The sequence below is a fragment of the Hetaerina americana genome, unplaced genomic scaffold, assembly GCF_022747635.1.
Source record: "Hetaerina americana unplaced genomic scaffold, ioHetAmer1.1.p SCAF_19, whole genome shotgun sequence".
Classification (NCBI taxonomy): Eukaryota; Metazoa; Arthropoda; class Insecta; order Odonata; family Calopterygidae; genus Hetaerina; species Hetaerina americana.
The window spans coordinates 2,260,358-2,278,630 of NW_027286752.1; the positions used below are offsets into that span (position 1 = coordinate 2,260,358).

Consider the following 18,273-nt stretch of genomic DNA (forward strand, 5'->3'; position numbering starts at 1 on the left):
AACGGAAAAGAAAATTTTATAGAATAACGATGAGGGCGAAACATTAAAGCGTTTTAGTGCATTTGGCTACAATGGTTACTTCAAATCATAAGGAGCAGTACTATTGTCCTTCATGATTATACTTACAAATAAAGATATTAAACATTTGTGTAAAATTAAAAATTAAAAGTTCCATTAAAAGCTTACTTGGGGAGGGGGGATATATCCAAATATCAGCTCTCAATAGCACTTTAAGGTAATTACCTAATTAAAAATGGCGAGCTGTCTCATTAGTTTCTTGAAAAAAAATGGACTAAAAAGTTTCATTATTTCATGAATAAGGAGGCTCATTTGGCTTCGAACACAAAGGCAAATACTCGGCGGTATTAGTGGAGATCCGTTGAATGTACAAACGGCCGTATATGCGAGGGAGAATTGGATGGATACCAAAAGATAGGGATTTAATCCTTGGTGGGGGAGGTTGGTTTTGCGGCCATAAGGAATGAAGAAAAAATGCTCAAGAACGGAGGTGGAGGGGGCAAAATGACGAAAGGCTGGGGGAGGATGAATGGGGGGGTTAGGGGAGAGGGGCGATACACCATGGCGAGGGGAGGAGAGGAATGGAACCTTGGTAGCCGCGGAATACTTGAACCAGTCAATGTGCCGCCCGATTGGCAGGATTGTAGCAGGGGAAAATTGTTAACTATATAGATAATTTTTTCGAAGATGCAAACTTTCCTCATCCGAAGGAATTACTCAATGCCAGTCCATGTCTAGTCATGAATCGTAGTTGGAAAACGTAATGCCTTGCGATATAAATCTAATCAAGTTGTTTCGAAAATGATTGGTGAATTAGATTGTAATGCAAACGAAATTCAAATTCAAAGGGAAAAATAAAATAATACCTAGGTTATGAAATCTTAAAGTAATATCATTGGGAGGAGAAAAGCACTCATAAATTAGAAACTTGCACATGGTTTTGTATTTTTTATGAAAAAGAATACTTTCGATGTGATCCGAGATACAATTACTGATCGACACGTGAAGATTTACAGTGTGGCGTCCCCCGCAGTATTCGTTCTCCCAAAATCGAATCACTCGTCTTCCAGCAGGATTTCTACTTTTTGATATTCCAATATGAACAATAACAAAAACTTTAAACAATTCATAATAATTTTAATCGGATTTCATCCAATTTAACCTAGAGCATTAGAAAATAAAATAAATCCAGTTGTTATACCTTGATTTATAAACTTGAAATTCAGGAGTCGTAAACGTCAAGTCAATACTAACTCAGTTCTCCTTTGTTCCGATACAGTTATTCATTGCCAAGTCTGTGGGAAACGTGATTCGTTCTTTAAAGAGTAAGCCACAAATTAAAAACATAGATTTTCCGACCATCTAGTAAACCACAGCATATAAGGAGATAATAAATGGAAAGTATATTAATCAGAGTTCCACGAGTAAGGTAGGGCTAGTAATTAACGTGGTTTATAGATTTTGAACTTAAAATTATAGCAAAATATAATTTATTAAATGCATATAACTTTAGGAGGAACAGAAAGTGCTCGTAAAAAGCACAGGAGGAATGCAATTAGGGCACATATTACTCCAAACTTGAGGAAGTGATATTTGAGGAGTGGCATTGAGTGAAGCCTAGTGCGTCTTTCAATCGTGACTTATGCACCGGTAGATGTACATCGTGCAAAAATTCATCGAGTGACACCCAAATCCTGTTAAAAAATTAGACATGTCACCCAAATGGATCCTATATGAGGCAGTTTAATTAGAACAGCCTTATTCTAATTGCCGCAACGCAAAAGCATTTAGTCAATCCCATTTCCATTCCAAGCCTTATGAGAGTACGCGTACATTATTTTCCCCTTCTATCTCCGTCTTGATATCGCATAATGTGTTGTTGTAGAAATGATCATAGTTTTCATTGGAAAACCCTGAAAAAATATATATTTTATAGCTTCATTTCTATCTTGGAAACGTTCTAGAAAAAGAACACTAATAAGTCTAATAAATTATCTCCGCGGTAACTATTTCTCTCTGATAAACTTTCAACGTGCATTTCACCAGGAATGTATGCGCATGGATTAGGGAATAAATGGATGCGAGGTGGAGCAGAAGGGGACAAGCTCATCGGGAGGGAATCGTTCGAAGGGAGGGTCGCGGGTGCTCGGTTCGCCGACCACGGCGGCGCGCGGGTCCGTACAGGAGAAACGAACGGGCTAGCGAAGTTAGCGGCGATGCAGCAGGCGGCAGGGGGAGGGCGGTGAAGGAAAGCCACGTCATAAGAAACGAAGGAGATCCACGCCCCCCCTCCCCCAAGAGGTGAAGGTGAGGTGGCGTATCAAGGATTTCTTTTTGTCCGTTTTTACCTCGGAAGGAATTGGGTGGGCGGTCGAGCTAAAAGGGGAACGCCACCGGGGTAGGTTTGTAGGTGCGGCTATATTGAATCGAAGTGCTCAAGGGTGTCGTAAAAGCGGGAAAGGTTTTGTAGGCATGCCCGCCCTGGAGTCGTCCCCCCCTCCCGGGTAAGAAAAGGGGTAAGTGGGACTCCGCGGGTGGAGGGGGTCGGAGTAGAGGGATTAAGGTGGCAAGGTATTAAGGATTAGCACGGACCATTACGGGACCACACTCGAGGGTGAGGTCAGTCTTTGCCTCTCCCAAGTGGTGCTGAGTCACGGGGCGCCGCCCGCCCCACCCCCTCCCCTCGCCAGTCCCCCTCGACCACTCGGCACCGCCCCTCCCACCCTCACCCGCCACCCTGCCGACTCCCGCTATCCCTCGGTCTAACCCCCCAAACAGCCTCCCCCGGCCTCGTCCTCTCTTGCATCACAGTCTTTCTTAAGCCTTAAGAAGGCGTCTTTAAGTCCGTGCTTAAGCTTTATACTTGCCCGCCCTCGTCCCGCCACGCCACGTCCTCCCCTCCCCCTCGGATGTTTTCGTTCCTCCAAAATGGACACGTTCAACGCGGGCCGTGGAGGGCGAAATTCAAAGCGGAGGAGCTCGGTTTGTTATTTCACGAATTGTTTTTCTTTTCCGATTTTTTTATTTCCGAAAAGATGTAAATGCCAACGAGAAGTGGAGGGAGGGAGTGAGGATGTATCCTCCAGTCGCGAGTCGTATTTTTCGAACATTCGACCTCTCGCTCCTTGCCAGGGACGCAAATGGAAGCGTGTGAAGGATTCGAGGCAGTTGTAAAGAGTTGCGGACGTTTCCTGTTCCGTCCAGATACTTAAAAATAGTTGAGTCCATCCTCAGTCGTTTTTAGTCTTGACCTGCATAGCAAGGAACCTCTGCCGCTCGCGACGCATAAAATATTAAATCTGGCTCGAGGCGGGCGACTTAGTTGTCACAGTGCCTGTATAAATGCCTTCCGTCGGCGAGAAGTTCTTTCATTTCATTTTGAAAAACAAAGTGAAACTTGGTCATCCCCGGAAATGGGATGGAAATTTGACGATTGCGTCAGACGGATCGGATATTTTCACTCATGGATTTGTTTGTCTAAATGACCCCTCGAAGGGAATAATGATATCCCGAGTGGGATTCCAAGGCATCACACTTTCGACTCTCAGGGATTCAGAGTTTCTGCAACATCGACCTCACCTGCTGCTGACCTTTCGTATTTTGTCGCTTGGAAGTGAAATAAATCTTCCGCTGCTCGCTACAAGTACCCATACTTTGTTTTGACTTCATATAGCTGAGAGGAGATCCGAAAAACTTTGACGAGAATGATATTTCCATTCTCCCACTGGCATTACAACCCGAGCACTCCGCTCTCCAGCCACTCGGCGTTATTTAAATAAGTAATGAGGAATGCCTCTCGTCCTATCCTTTTCAGCCGGTTGACGATGTTTTGCTCGCGAGGGCGTTCAGGGGGTCGTGTGCATTGTTCTCAACCGCTTTGCTTGAAATTCGTCTGGAGAATCGAGTGGCTCTCGTTGATTCCATCCCCTCCCCCTTCTCCAAACCTTCGACCTGGAGTGAAAAAAATAAGAGAAATTTCAAATCAGATCCGGGAAGACCTTTACGTTCTTTCATTGATTTCGGTGAAAAAATGAAGGAACTTTTCCACGTCGGGACTCTTTCTCCACGGTGGATTAAGCGTTCGAACGGACTTTGTTAATTGATCCGTTCATTTGCATGTTTCCGCTCAACCGCTTCCAACCACCCCCGCTCACACACACCCAACCCACCCCTGGACCACTTCACTTTCCTCCCTTTCTCTTTTTGATCACTTCTTCATTTCCCTTAAACCGTACCCTTCTCTCTCCGTGCCGCCTCTCTCTCTCTCTCCTATCACTCTCCTCCTCCTCCTGCTCTCCCTTCACCCCACTCTCTCACATACCCTTAATCCAATATCCCTCCAACATTTTTTCTCCCTCCCCCTTTCCGCCGCCGCCGTCCCTGCGTGTTATGCTGACCAAGTCGCGCTCTACTTTGGTTCTTTCCTGTCCAGGTCTCGTTAAATTCACAGCGACACCTTCCCCTGCGCCTATGCGCGGTAAGAGATTTATTTTCCAATTCGTAGTGAGAATTTTCATCTTCAAGGCAGTTGCTCTTCTTTAAAAAAACCACTCAAGTTGATATTCGTTAAATAATAACGATTATTTTGTATTCTTACGGTAGGTTCAGCTTCAGATTTGATTAGCTTACGAACTTTCACAATTAAACCTTAGTTTCAGGTTTCGATATTGTTGTGCGTATACAATATTGTATGGGGGCATTGTTCAAGTTTCAAAATCAATGTCTAAGACTGAAATCAAAATCGGAAATTGTTTGGCTTAGTATAATTGTTTCCATCGAATCAATATTTTCTTTTGCTCAATGCTTAACTGCTGTACCAACTTACAAGTTTTCTGATCATATTGAAGATGATACGTGAAAAGGGACATTTTCATATTGATTCAAATTTCTGTTAGATTAATTTTTTCCCCCCAGAAGGTAACAAATATGACATAACCATTCGTTCCCTCCTCGGTTTGTAGCAGGAAATATTAAAAAATAAAATCGATTGCTTGGATGTGTTAATGAAAGCTCTGCACGTTTAAGATCTCCGCAGTCGCTGTAGACTGCTCCCATTTCAAACCTCAATCGCTACCATGTGAATATGCTGAAATGCGTGCATCAAAAAGCTCATGCATGGATCCCCTTAACATTTTTTAAAACACTGATGCTCATCCGGTGGGCCTGAATAGGGGAATGGCTGCGTTCGAGCTGCAGATATGATGAATCCAGCACTCGAAGAAACTGGAGGGTACTACATTAACGATTGCTTGGTTTAATTCAATGCTCAGATGCAGCGAGAGTGCTGATATAAGGGGCAACTTTTTAATTAACAGGAATCAACTGCTTTAAGATTTGAAAGGGGCAAGACCTCGGCGGCGAGCCTCTCCAGGAACTAATATCGGATATGATGCATGCTCACTGATAGCAGCGGAAAATAGACTTCTGCTCGTGTTTCCTTTAGGCATTGAATTCGAGTATTTGATTTAAAACTTCAAATGGACTATTTTGGTGCCTTGAAAAAACGATGGTAATAATAATTCAACTTTATTCGTGAGAGATTTAGACTGTGGCAATCCATTCTTCCACCTAACTCATCGTCAAATACATTCAATGAAAATATTATTACATTTGAGTGCTACATAATATAAAAAAGAACTAGATAATGACAATCGATTTCCAATGAATATGCATGAGTACAAAGGGTGTAGAAAGACATAAACGATTGTGGGAAAACATCAGGAATACCACTTTTATCCTTGACGAAAAAACCCACTGTATAAAAAAAAACATGAAGGGGAGTGTGAATTACCTGCGAAAACCTGCAGACAGAAATGATATGATGGAACCAGGATGGATTATTCAGGAAATCAAGCAGTTTACTTCGCTAAGGATATGTTTTCAAATTACCTTTGTTATAACCATTTTGGTCGAAATTTACAGAAATGAAATCAGGACAAAGGTTTAAGGACGGATCGCTAGATTGTAATCTTTAGACACCACAATTTGCCGAAATGGAAAAAAAAGTTCTCAAATAACTTTATTGTCGTTCGTATACTGTTTTTGGGGGTGGGAAATACCAATGGAATTCAAGCAATGGCGAAAAATGTAAAAAAATCTCTCAACAAATCTGATAGCAAAGAAAACTTGTCTCAAGGGATATCATGGAATAGGATATAATAAAATTCCCGTACAATATCCAGTCGGTGGAGCTAAATTTCAGCTCAAAGAATTGTATCGCTCGGCATGGAGCGAGTGGAATCAAAAGAAACGAAATCGGTGCCTCAATGGATATCACGATGATCTTTAGAGTATGAGCAACGTAATGAGATAGGAAAAAATTGGTCTTTGGATATATGCATGTGGATAGGTCTTTAAATGTGTTAAAAAGCTGTATGCTTTGCACAATCAGTATTGAATGAACTGAATTAAGTGAATAAAGTCCTTTAAGAAAGTCCAAGAATTTAGACTACCCCCTCGGGACTCAACTGAAGGTCGGTTTTGTGTGCTAAGGGCGGAGCTTACCTCGTGCCAAGCTCTACGATGCGTGAAATTCTCACATTGACAGAATAATCAGGAGTGGCGGTTCCTTTCCTTTTGCCACCTGCAGTTTCCCACAGAGTTTGACCCGGAATATCGCAGGGCTTAGATTTTAGCTTGGAACCACCAGAGGCACCCCAACGGTACCATGCATATCACCACACACATCACTGGGACCTGCCTAGGGCTGCATCGTATTACACCTTCAGACGTGGCTATGACATTTTAAAATCTAAAGACCTAACTGTGCTACGTTAGATCTCTGGTTTGGCCATCCACCATGATTACTTATTAAGATATTCTGTGATTTAATTTCCGCATATATACGTTCTAGATCTTAAACTTAATCCAATTTACGCGAAAACAATTACTTTACGGACAACTAGTCAGAATATTGGCTGCTCCTACTTGGAATGTTAGGAATGGCTGAATAATTCTCTTGAACTTCTTATTTGACAGCTCTAAAGGTGTTTGTAAAGAATTGCGGCCCATCTATTGGCAATATGCATAGGTTTCAACTCGGCCTCCCTTTTCATAGCCACTCCGTCGAGTGTTTAAAAAAGTCATCCTTCCAAGGCGAGTTTCGCACTTTTCGCACGAATGAAGTGAGCAAATGAATGGCCTCGGGTAGCTTCCTTATGCAATTTGAATTTATGAACCGTACCCGCCGTGTCAAATGGAAGAGCTAAACCTTTCACATTTAGGTTAAATCTTGCAAAGCTGGGGCGCTGCGCCTTGAACCGGAGAGACACTTTCACGTGGTCATTTTTATTTCCCCCCCATTTCTTGGGTTATCCATTGAAATTTCTGCCGATGGTACACTTAGTTAACCAATTATTATCATTTACGCACCAGACCGCGGTATTTGATTCTAAAATTCGTATGGTTTTCTTTTGATAACAATTCGCTAATATTAATGTCCACGATCCCTTTTTTCTTGTTAATTACCCTTTAATTACGAAACTACTTATCTTTAAGATATTTCGTCCCAAATAAATCGCAATATTACAGCCTCTTTTCAGGTAGAAACAGATATAATTACCGGAAATAGTAATTTATACTGTCTGTGAAAAGTTACAGAGATAGCATTAGGCACTGGGTTCTTCAGTACATACCAATGGTTGCCAGATCAGATAATAATTAAAAAATAAATAACAAGGCAGTAAGATTGAATATTAACGAGGATTTTAATAGCTCATAATTTAAATAGACTTTTTCTGTATTTAGAAAAAATATTTTATAAAGGCAGTAAGTTACAGGTTATAGTATTGCTGACAACTGAGTCACAGGAAATTTAAGCGACTGGAAAACAATTTGAGAATAGTTTTAGTGAGTTTTCGGAGTTTTTATATTACACGCATGCGCTTATTTCTTGCTTTGTGCTTGCAATGAGATCCAAACCGACCATTAACCAATGTACACGGTGTTTTTAGTAAACATTAGGTGCTAAATTGTTACCTTTATGTTTGGAAACATGGAATCAAAGAAAATATAAAATCCCGACAAAATCAAAAATTATTTTTATAATAGTGGCCTATCTTGCCCTAATAATTTCTATTTTACGACGCAAACAATCTCTTAACATTTAGTGGAATGTGACCATATAGACACTTCTGGGAATAACTATTAAATGTATATTGAACTTCACTGCGATTCGGTATCATTCTTATTAAAGATCAACTATACTGGGAGCAAACAGAAGTTAACTCTCCATCATGTAATTCTAATCACGAGTTATCTTTGCTGGATTTCAGAAAAATTGATGCCATAATTCATCCTCTGTGATCCATCATGTATAAACTAGTCAATGAATTGGACCGTAATAGGATAGTCAAGTTCAGTTTCAGTTTTTCCCCAGGGAAACCACCACGAGGAAGTGTATTAACTTTTTGCGTATCCTTTCATTCCGAGCGTTCATCTATCTCCTCTACTCTTTCCACTATCGAGCCTACGTATTTCCTCGCATCTTCCTTCATCACCCAGCACCAATCTCTCCCCTTCTTCCTCCATCTCCTCTCACCACCCCGCACCCGCTTTTTCTCCTCTCCCGGGTCCATCCCCTTGACCTCATCCCCCCCTCTGTGTTCCCACCACCCGCAACTCGACCTCTCCGCCCCCCCCGAACCACCCTCCCACCCATCCCCCATCCCGTTCGGATCTGATTGCCGCGCGGGGCGAGTGCCCTGGCGCCGATTAAGGCCAGTGAAGGGCAGATCCGTTCGTTAAGGGCCGAATGATACATGGACTTGATGGGGGTCGCCCAAAAGAACACCCGAACGCCGTGCTTTCCCTCCCTCTACTCTTCTCTTTGCCCCGCCGTGCGAGAGTGGATCCGGCGAGGGTATGCGTGAGCCTCCCCCCCCCCCAAACACACGCACAGGCACCCACGGTGAACCCGGTCGATTGTGCGGGTCTCTTCCTTCGCGGGTGGCCCGTCCCCTTGGAAAGGTCGCAGGGGTGGGGGTTTGGAAAGGAGGGGGGGGGGGGTAAAGCGAGGCGATGATGGTTCAATTCGTCGCTCTCTCACGTCAGAAACCAATTGGCGCGGTTGGAATGATCGCTCGAGTCGCTCCCATCGCTGCTTTTAAGGAGAATTAACGGAGCCTCTCGCTTCCTATTGGTCGCGCCCAAGTCTCCAAATGTGAGAAACTTACAGCACGGAGTCACAGCTCTTCTTTGTTTGCTGGATTTCCGTCATCAGAAAATCCGCGTAAATTTAAAATTCGTGCGAGGATTGTTGTTTTTGTCCAAGGAAGATTTCTGCATGGTTTGCTCGGAATTATTATTGAAAATATTACGGCTTTGTCGTGTGCTTCTAAATAATCTCCGTCCCATGAAAAGAGAAATATTTTAAACATTGAACACGATAAATTAAAATATGGTAAGTGTATTCTTGACATGAAATATGTAACATGAATGGTGACCGCGTGTAATATTTCCCGAAATGAGGTCCTGACTCAGAAATTTGATCTGATTGAATGTTTTGAACCACACCCATTTTGAATTAAAAATTTGATAATTTTTATACTTCCATTTTATCTGATTTTGAAAATGGTTTTTTTTCGTGGAGTTTTGAAGCAAATTCAACTTATGCCAAAAGTAAATTTCAAAATAGATCTTGATGGCTAAGAAATAATGTTTGAGTCTATCACTCAAATCTATTGTTATTTTTAACATTTTATTTAAACTCCCAAATGGGATCTCAAAAACGCATGATATTTTCGTAAGCCAAATCTGCTTCAAATAAGTTTTCGCAAATGAAACATGCTTGTTGGCTTGTGTTGGTCAAAATTTAGTAATAAAAATCGATCTTATCAAAATAATTGGTTCATTTTTACTATTTTATTTCGGGAGATAAACGGAACAGATAGACATATTCTCCTAGTATTGATCTATGTAGGACATTCTCTCGTGCAAAATCCTTGATCGCGTGTCTTATGCTGGCCATTACTTTTCACAGTTCTAAAAGTCGTCAATTTTTGACCAAGTTCAGGAATAGAAGGAAAAAATCTTTCTGTGAAATACTCGACGTTCTCAAATACTTGATACAAGTAGATTGTGCTGATTTATCTTGGGCAGGAGTTCGTATCACTTTCCACTTCATGATGTTTCGTACAAGAAAGTAATATTGACGAAATATTAGCGCATGAAAAGTTGTCTTCCTGTTGGAAAGATTTTTCAATGAAAATTTCAGCCAATCTCTAATGTGTTTATTTTCACTCACTTGATTTTTTTTACGCAGTGCTTGTTTTCTGATGGTAACTTTAATCGACTTGCATGCACCTCTTTTACGTAAATAATAAGTTTATTACGTTGCTTAAAGAAGTACGCATTGACCGGAGGAAATAAGGTTGGTATAACAGCATCAATATTGACCCGCATAAAAATGATACTAATTCATTCCGTCCTCTCGTAAGTGAGAGAAAAGGTTGGGGGGGGGGGGGGGGTGGCATAACCATTTTTAGCATCCGCAGAAAATTTAATAGCGCACACATATCGGCCGTTTGTGGGTAAAATTCTGATTCTTACGGCGTATCGATTAGACGTTATGTATTCCCCTCGCCCCCGCCATTCCGTCGTGCCACGTTTTTGGAAATTGAAATTGGGCGTTTTTAGCCGGGCAATAAATACGCTTGTCAGCCTGGTGGGGATTGGTGCTGGGTAGGAATAGGGTGGGAAATTGGGGGGGCGTGTGTGTGTGTATGTCATGGACTGGTTTTGGGTAGGGAAGGAGGGGGGGGGGGGAAGGGGCCCCAGGGAGGCCGACCGGAGGATCACCGCGTATGCCCCTGTTTCCGTGAGCGCCAAGTGTTATAAATATATTATTATAGCTCTTTTTTTCTCTCTCTCCCGAGAATCCGTGAGGATGAATAATTCGACGGCGCTCCTCAAATAATGATTTCGTGCGCTTTCCCGTATTTTTGCAATTTTTACCTCGGAACAGATGCGGCTTCGCCATTATTCGTTTCGATGCTCGCAATATCACATTTAATTACTACCAACTTTTCCCCCCTTTCTCTCTTTCTCCTCGGGTCGGCTAATAATCGATTAGATCACGGAAAGTTTGCTATGGGAATTATGTTAAATAATAGAACATCACGTGTGCTCGTAAAGTGCGGGGAAGTCGACGTTTTTATCTTGGCCTACTTGCTCCTAAGTGACCCAGTGGCGGTGGTTTATGTCCTCTGAAGAAGTCATCAATTTCTGTATCTGTGTAGCACGATCTCGGAGCAGCCACAAACTACTGGCTGGGCTACTTAAAGGGAAATAAACTGAAAAATTCCTCCCATACTCTGTGTGTAATAATAATTATTTTCCAAGATGTCCATACCTGCACGCAAACACCATCGGTGCTAGGGAATTAAGTTCGATCGATTTACATCGATTACTCTCACATACTTGAATAGCGATCTCACTATGTGTCAAATTCATGGTTTCCACTCCTTAATTTAATTAATTCTTCCCTCAAATATGTTAAATATTACGTGTCAAATTTGAAGCAATTAGAAAAACATTCTAAAAAAATTGTTAACATCGCAAATTATTTTTAAAATGAGAAATTTTCGTGATAACTACGGTGAATTGATGTTTAATAAGTTTGGTTTCATATTGCTTAAAATGTTTTTGCAGATATATAATAGACACTTTTTGATGATGAGATGAACTTAAGCGGATGGGCTTACTGTAATTGTATGAATTTGGTTGAGAATTAATCTATAAATGTCTTCTTTCGTTCTAAGACGTTTCTTCTCTTTCAGATTCCCTTCCTAGTTATATTTAAAGCCTATTTATACATCACTGATATTATTTGTTTGCCAAACTTTGTGGCATACTTCGAGTATTCTAATTTTATTAGAGAGATGGGGAATAAATCTTTGGAAATTTTCTTCTTATATTATCTGGAAAACGTCGTTCGATTAAAATTCTACTAGTGATGACAAATAATTTGATTTTGTATTGTATGAAATATGTAAATGTTCCACAATCGTATTTTTAACGTGTGTTTAAATAATTATAACTGTTTCAAGAACAGATGTATCAGGAAAAATAATGAAAGTAGAGTTCACTGTCAGGAATGGCGTTACAAAAGAACCTTTTCATAAAATCTAAACCGAGGAGCAATCATGAAATTTGTAGACACAGAAGACAATCTCCTAAAAATCGATTTTATGGCCCTTTCATAAAAATTTGCTTTCATAGATAAACGATATTTTCGGCTCCTGAAGTATTCTGATGGCCGAATAAATATCTATATTTGACTCGAGATCCTTGTCCTAGGAACAATAATTCACACGTGGAATCTTTATGAGTTTTAAATTTTCATCGTTCGATACACAATCGATAAATTTTCGCAATTCAAATTCGCATCGTTATAATTGAGTAGAATAATGAATTTATTAACCTGATCTATTTCGAAACTCATTTAAATTCTGGGAAGATTTATTCCGTTCCTTCCACGGGAGGCAATTGAATTCATCCTCCAACCTTCCCTCCAAGAGCACGACGTGCATTGCGAAACTAGAACGCTAAGCATTTCGGAGTCTCGGAGCGGGGCGACAATTTCAAAACGTACCATCCCATCTCATGACGAGTAACGCAAATAAAGCTGTTGGGCGAATTTGCATTATGAGTGCAGGCAGGACTGTTGTTGGGTCAGAGCGAAGGATGGAAGTTTAAACCGGGATGGGAGGTTGGATTTCGAAGAGCAAAATGAATGGAGGGGAATGGCTTCACGGGTGGAGATGGAGGAATCAGTCCATGGTGTAGAAGGGAGCAGGAAAATGCATTCGCGGGCGGCTCCGATGAGACTGTTTAACTTCTTTTCAAGCACTGTGTCGCATTAGAATACACCTAACACTCTGGAAGGTAAAAATGGAATTAAACAAGAAAAAAGTGGAGACCTAAACAAATCGCTTGAATTTCTTAACAGACTGTTAAAAGCCTTGTAAACTAGAAATAGATAACTTTAGATAGAAAGGGACGAGAGATAGATAACTTTAGTTACCTTTATTACATGTTATAAGTAGAGTGTAATAGAGTTTTTTTTTGTTTTTTAGAGTGTTTTCTGATTTTGGATACGACAGATTTTAATGTTAGTCCTAGCACTTTTGAAATTAGCCATTCAGGAGGCATAATATACAGCATACATGTATATGTGCCTTTTGCTTCTAAAATTTGTGAAGAACGTTACGATTTTATTCAGTAATATGAGCTAAGGACTGCAATCATATTTTAGAATCGAACTTAGTTTTTTCAGAAAACGAGTGCATGACTATTTTCAATTAGTTTCAATGATAATAATACCTGTTTAATAATTTTACAAAATTATTATTTTATTACAATTTACCCAAGAAATTTTTCCACGCTCTCTGTCATAGGCACGGGAAAGTTGCATCATTAGAAATGCCCGATGATTGCCCATAGATATGGGCAATTATTTACATGCTGGCAGTTTGAGCGGTAGGGCTTGGTTCAGAAATAGTCTTTCTCGAGTTTTAGCACAGGATGCTATTATATTTTCCTCTTCTCTCTTATTCAACATGAGTGAAGTTTTACTTTTCATTACACCAAATGCACTTAAAGGCTATTGACTGGAAGCACGATGATTTTACAAACGTGAATGACAAAATACCGATAAATGAACACTTTCACGATTGAGAAAATAAATGGGTTCCCCAACAGAGGTTGATAGTTTAGTATTCACGCGATTCTCAACACACTACCATCCACCAGACGCTGATCGTGAGTTCTCAGCCAAGGCGGTCTATATCGTCACTTCCGTACCGAAAAAATGTATTCTTTAAGTTCCTCGAAGGGTTCCATTATACCCGCCCTGAGCGAAGAATTTCTCGAAGTCACGCTCAATGCATTCAGATATTCAACGAACGGGTACTTGATTCATGAGAACCTACTGGCGGGCACGAGGTCGAGGTATAAATAAAATCGAAACCTTCGAACGAGGCGGAAGGCTTCATACATTTTTTTGCCTAATATTAAAAAACAGTATTTCATAGACGTATATTATTAATTTTCTGCTCCATATGAAAAATACCCGCGTAGTAACTTAACCATTAAAATATGATGCGGTTTTGTTCAGTATCAAATTTTAGTAAAGTTAACATAAAGGATTGACTGCCAAATATGAAGTCGCTGAGGTCACTTTATAATAAAAAACCCCAAGTTTCTTGGAGCAAATATCCTCACGACGTGCAAAACTTATACATCGGGGTATGGGATAAAGTTTATTTTCTCACTGTCGCCTATGTGTCATTGAAAGGTCCGTTGCCAACCTAATAACTCGAATTGGGCTGTTTTTTGGAGTATCCATAGTCATCAGCCGGATTTCAATCCGGACCCTCTAGTCTGCAGAGGAACAACACCCACTAGGCTACCGCGCCGCCGTACGGGCATCTACACTAAACCAAAATGAGATACGACTCATTTATATATAGATTCATATTTTTGAATATCAACATTGAAGTGAGTCACCAGACACCATCATTAAATTTTAATCTTTAAATATATTGGGTTTTAATTGTTGACGGGGAGGTCTTATGGGAAGGGGAAGGTGACGAGGGGTTTCATCCCCAAGCTGTCGAGGACGACGGAGCGCAGTGGGGTGGGAAATGTGAGGGGGTGGGGGAATGGCGATGGGGAAGGGGGCGGGGGCCGTCTAAGTGGAGCCGACGCCGAGGGGAGGCGGCCGAGGAAGACCGGTCGGGTTGAGTCGGAGCCGAGACATAAGTCCATCCCGCGGGATTAAAGGAAGCGTGAAAAATCAATGGCATAATGTCATTCGCCCACTGCTGACAGAGGTGTGGAGGGGGTGTCTGAAAGGAGGTTGAAGGGCAGGTGGAGAGCGGTGGAAGGGGATTCGGAGGGCGGAGGGAGGGGGTCTCCGAGGTCCTGGAATGCTCCCTTGTCCGCGACGTGCTTCCTGTTATCAGCCCGAGTGAAGCGGTGTTCGTAACGACACAGCATATTCGGGCTTGAAGCACGCGACGTGCGAATTGTGTCCAGGGGTACGTTCGTGTGAGTTTGCGAGGATGCGATACCCTATAGCCACCGGCGGCGGTCGAAAAGGGGTAGGGGGGTTGGGTTGGGAGGGATGGTGATGGGTGTATGACGGACAGTGGAGTAGGATTGTGGGGGGGAGGGGGTACGTAGAGTTTAGTCCACCGCTGGGAATTGTGCGGGGGAAGGGGGTTGGTGTTGAGTTAGGGATGGAGGGAAAGGGAATGAGTGTTTTAAAGGGGTGAGATCTGTCAGCAGTGCCCTTCTGACCCCTCCCCCTCCATTCCCTCCAATTTTCAGCGAAATACCCACCGGGTATTGTTTCTGTAGTGTGCGAACGGAACGCGGTGTACGTCAGATCATAAGGGTTCCTCCATTTTGAGTCTCTCGATTGTATAGCTACGTGCTAGAAAGCGATTGTCAATGGCCGGGTACATGTCAGAGCCCACGAGGTGCTCGTGTATATACCCAATACTGGCCATTATCGTAAATAAAAGTTTCATTGGGCGCCGAACCGGAGGTCGTGCTATCAATGATAATGGCAAATATGGATTGCGTTTTTTGCTGACGCACAAGGCCCAAATGATCAGGGCCCCAGGTTGAGATAATGCTCATATTTGTTAGTATGATAATGTATTTAACCTGATATTAATGCTCTTTTTTTAAATTTATTGACTAAATACTTAATTGAAAAATTTGTTTGAAATATAACATTTAATGGAAGTTAACTATGGATATAGATAACATATGGATAATTTGAATAATTAAAATCACCTTAAATGCCTACAATTTTAAGGTTCATAAATTAGTGGAATTTTTAATAACCAGTGATTTTTCGATTGTAACATTACCATTTTTTAAGGAAACTTAGGAAAAAGTCGTTCTTTTGATATGGAAAAGCCTTTCTAGTCTTCTTTTGCACAATATCATGCATTTGCATTCATTTTCCGCGAAGAAATGCATCTAAATCACATATAATAAATTCTATATTCTCCTGCCTCGGCACTTACCTTTTACGATGAGACACAACCGTAATTCCTAAGAGCGAGATTCAGAATACAGGACACGTTGCTGTTTGCGCCAATATTCTCCAACCCTTGTTCCAAAGTCATTAATTATTAACCATGCACTTTCATTCCGTTCACCACGATAGGCTGTCTACTGCTTAGATTATTTATTCATTCTGGTCGCTTTGGAGTCACGTTTTCCGCGACCTGATTCAACACATTATAAAAGGGGTCTTCGTACGTAGTTATTTCCTCCGTTATGGTCTGCACGAGTCGATTGTGTCTCATAGTGTATTTAATGAGTTTATCCCTATTTCTCGCTTGAATTTCTTCGGGCCATTCCCTTTTCCTATGCCTTCAATTCATTAACTCCATCAATTTCATTTCTTCATGAGGGCAATTTCATTTTCCTCGCATCATGAGGAAATTTAGTTTCGGATGATCGTATAACTTATGCTTTCATTGGTTACACTATTTTTACCATGGCGCCAGAGCTGGAACTTGAGTATACCCAGTCGGCCGGGTCAACTATTTTTGCTTATGTCGGAATCAAACCCATGAAACGAAATTGAAGAACTTCTATTCCGACTGGGGAGTTACAAATTATAATCTTACAAGTAACAATATTTTCATTACAAACATTGGAGTAATTTTCTCGTCTTGCGTGGTGAAAATTCGCTTCCTCGATATCCTGTTTATGAAAGCATATTCGGCGAAAACGCTATTTACATTTAATAAGCTAGATTATGAGATGCAGCCGGCTGAATTACCTTAACTTAAAAATATTAGCTTAAGTTATAAATTAACTTGGGAGGTTTTGAGGAACCCGAGGAAGGAAATCATCCACGTTCTGGAGTAAAATGCCGACTATTTAAAGTATTAGTTTTAAGACTCCGGAACGCAAAAATATTTGTAAAGAGCAACTGGTCGCGGATAATAACTATTCGCGGGCGCGAGGAGATACTCGGTAGAAATATGTTGTGTGCATTTTGGCCATCTCACCGAAAATTATACTTCAAAACCAACATGGGAATCTGGATGGAGCGGTGGGTAATGTACTGACTTCCCACCCAGAAGACCCGGGTCCAAATCTTGGAGGTATCAGGGTTTTTCAGGGGCATCATCCCAACTTGGGGGACTATTTGGAGAGTACCACAAGTAGAGTAAGACGCGAGGTATATATGGTATATATGGTATATATATATACCATATATATATATATATATATATATAATATATATATATATATATAATATATATATATATATATATATATATATATATATATATATATATATATATATCGTCAAAGTAAGGCCAATATTGACGCCGGATACCTCTCCACCCTTCTTCCATTCCATGGACATGCTACCCTTGCCGTCAAAATTGCATTCGCCGAACTGAGCACAGGAAGAGAATGGCGGGAAATGAGGCGGGAACGTCATCGACGTAGTTTCCCCGATTAAGCCTCGCTTTTTTAAGATCTGTGAGGGGCACCCGGCAACCCAGAGCTTGACTAGCAGTGAGTTTAACTAATGAGAGAACTTGGGAAACTGATCGGCAAATGTCATTGTAAGGAAATTAAGTTTTAGTTTTTGGTGGGGTGACAAACATAACCCGTGGTTCTTATTGCTCATCTTTCAGCTAATAATGGACTTGTGACATCGAATTTTACACGCAATAGATTCGGGATGCACTCGCTATTCGAGAAAAGTTTACGGTAATTTGACTCATGCCAAATCCTTCGTTACGGTACAGACTTACATCATTGCATGAAAAATTGATAAAGCAATGCCATAGTATAAAATATCCGTCTAACCACCGTTAATAAGGTAACTGTTAGGGACCGCAGAATAATCTCTCTTTAACTGGCAGAATAACTTGAATGAATTACGTCGATTTCACATAGACATCGCGGATTTCAGAGATACTTAGATACGATGTAAAGAAGGTCCCGCTGGTGACAAATGGAAAACGTTGGTCAAAACGAAAATCAACGACTAACTACGCCAAACTGTGGGCCCTCGATTTCACATAGACATCGCGGATTTCAGAGATACTTAGATACGATATAAAGAAGGTCCCGCTGGTGACAAATGGAAAACGTTGGTCAAAACGGAAATCAACGACTAACTACGCCAAACTGTGGGCCCTCGAGGCGCTAAACGTATTCCTACAAGCCGGTGAATTTAACTGACTGAGCTTTCAGATTAAC

The 18,273-nt window shown here is 41.1% G+C and overlaps 1 protein-coding gene across 6 annotated transcripts in view; it reads left to right on the forward strand.

Annotated features, from left to right (window-relative positions):
- Rim (Rab3 interacting molecule) overlaps positions 1–18,273 on the forward strand; it is a 509,632-nt gene that overhangs the window by 171,827 nt on the left and 319,532 nt on the right. The window lies entirely within an intron of this gene.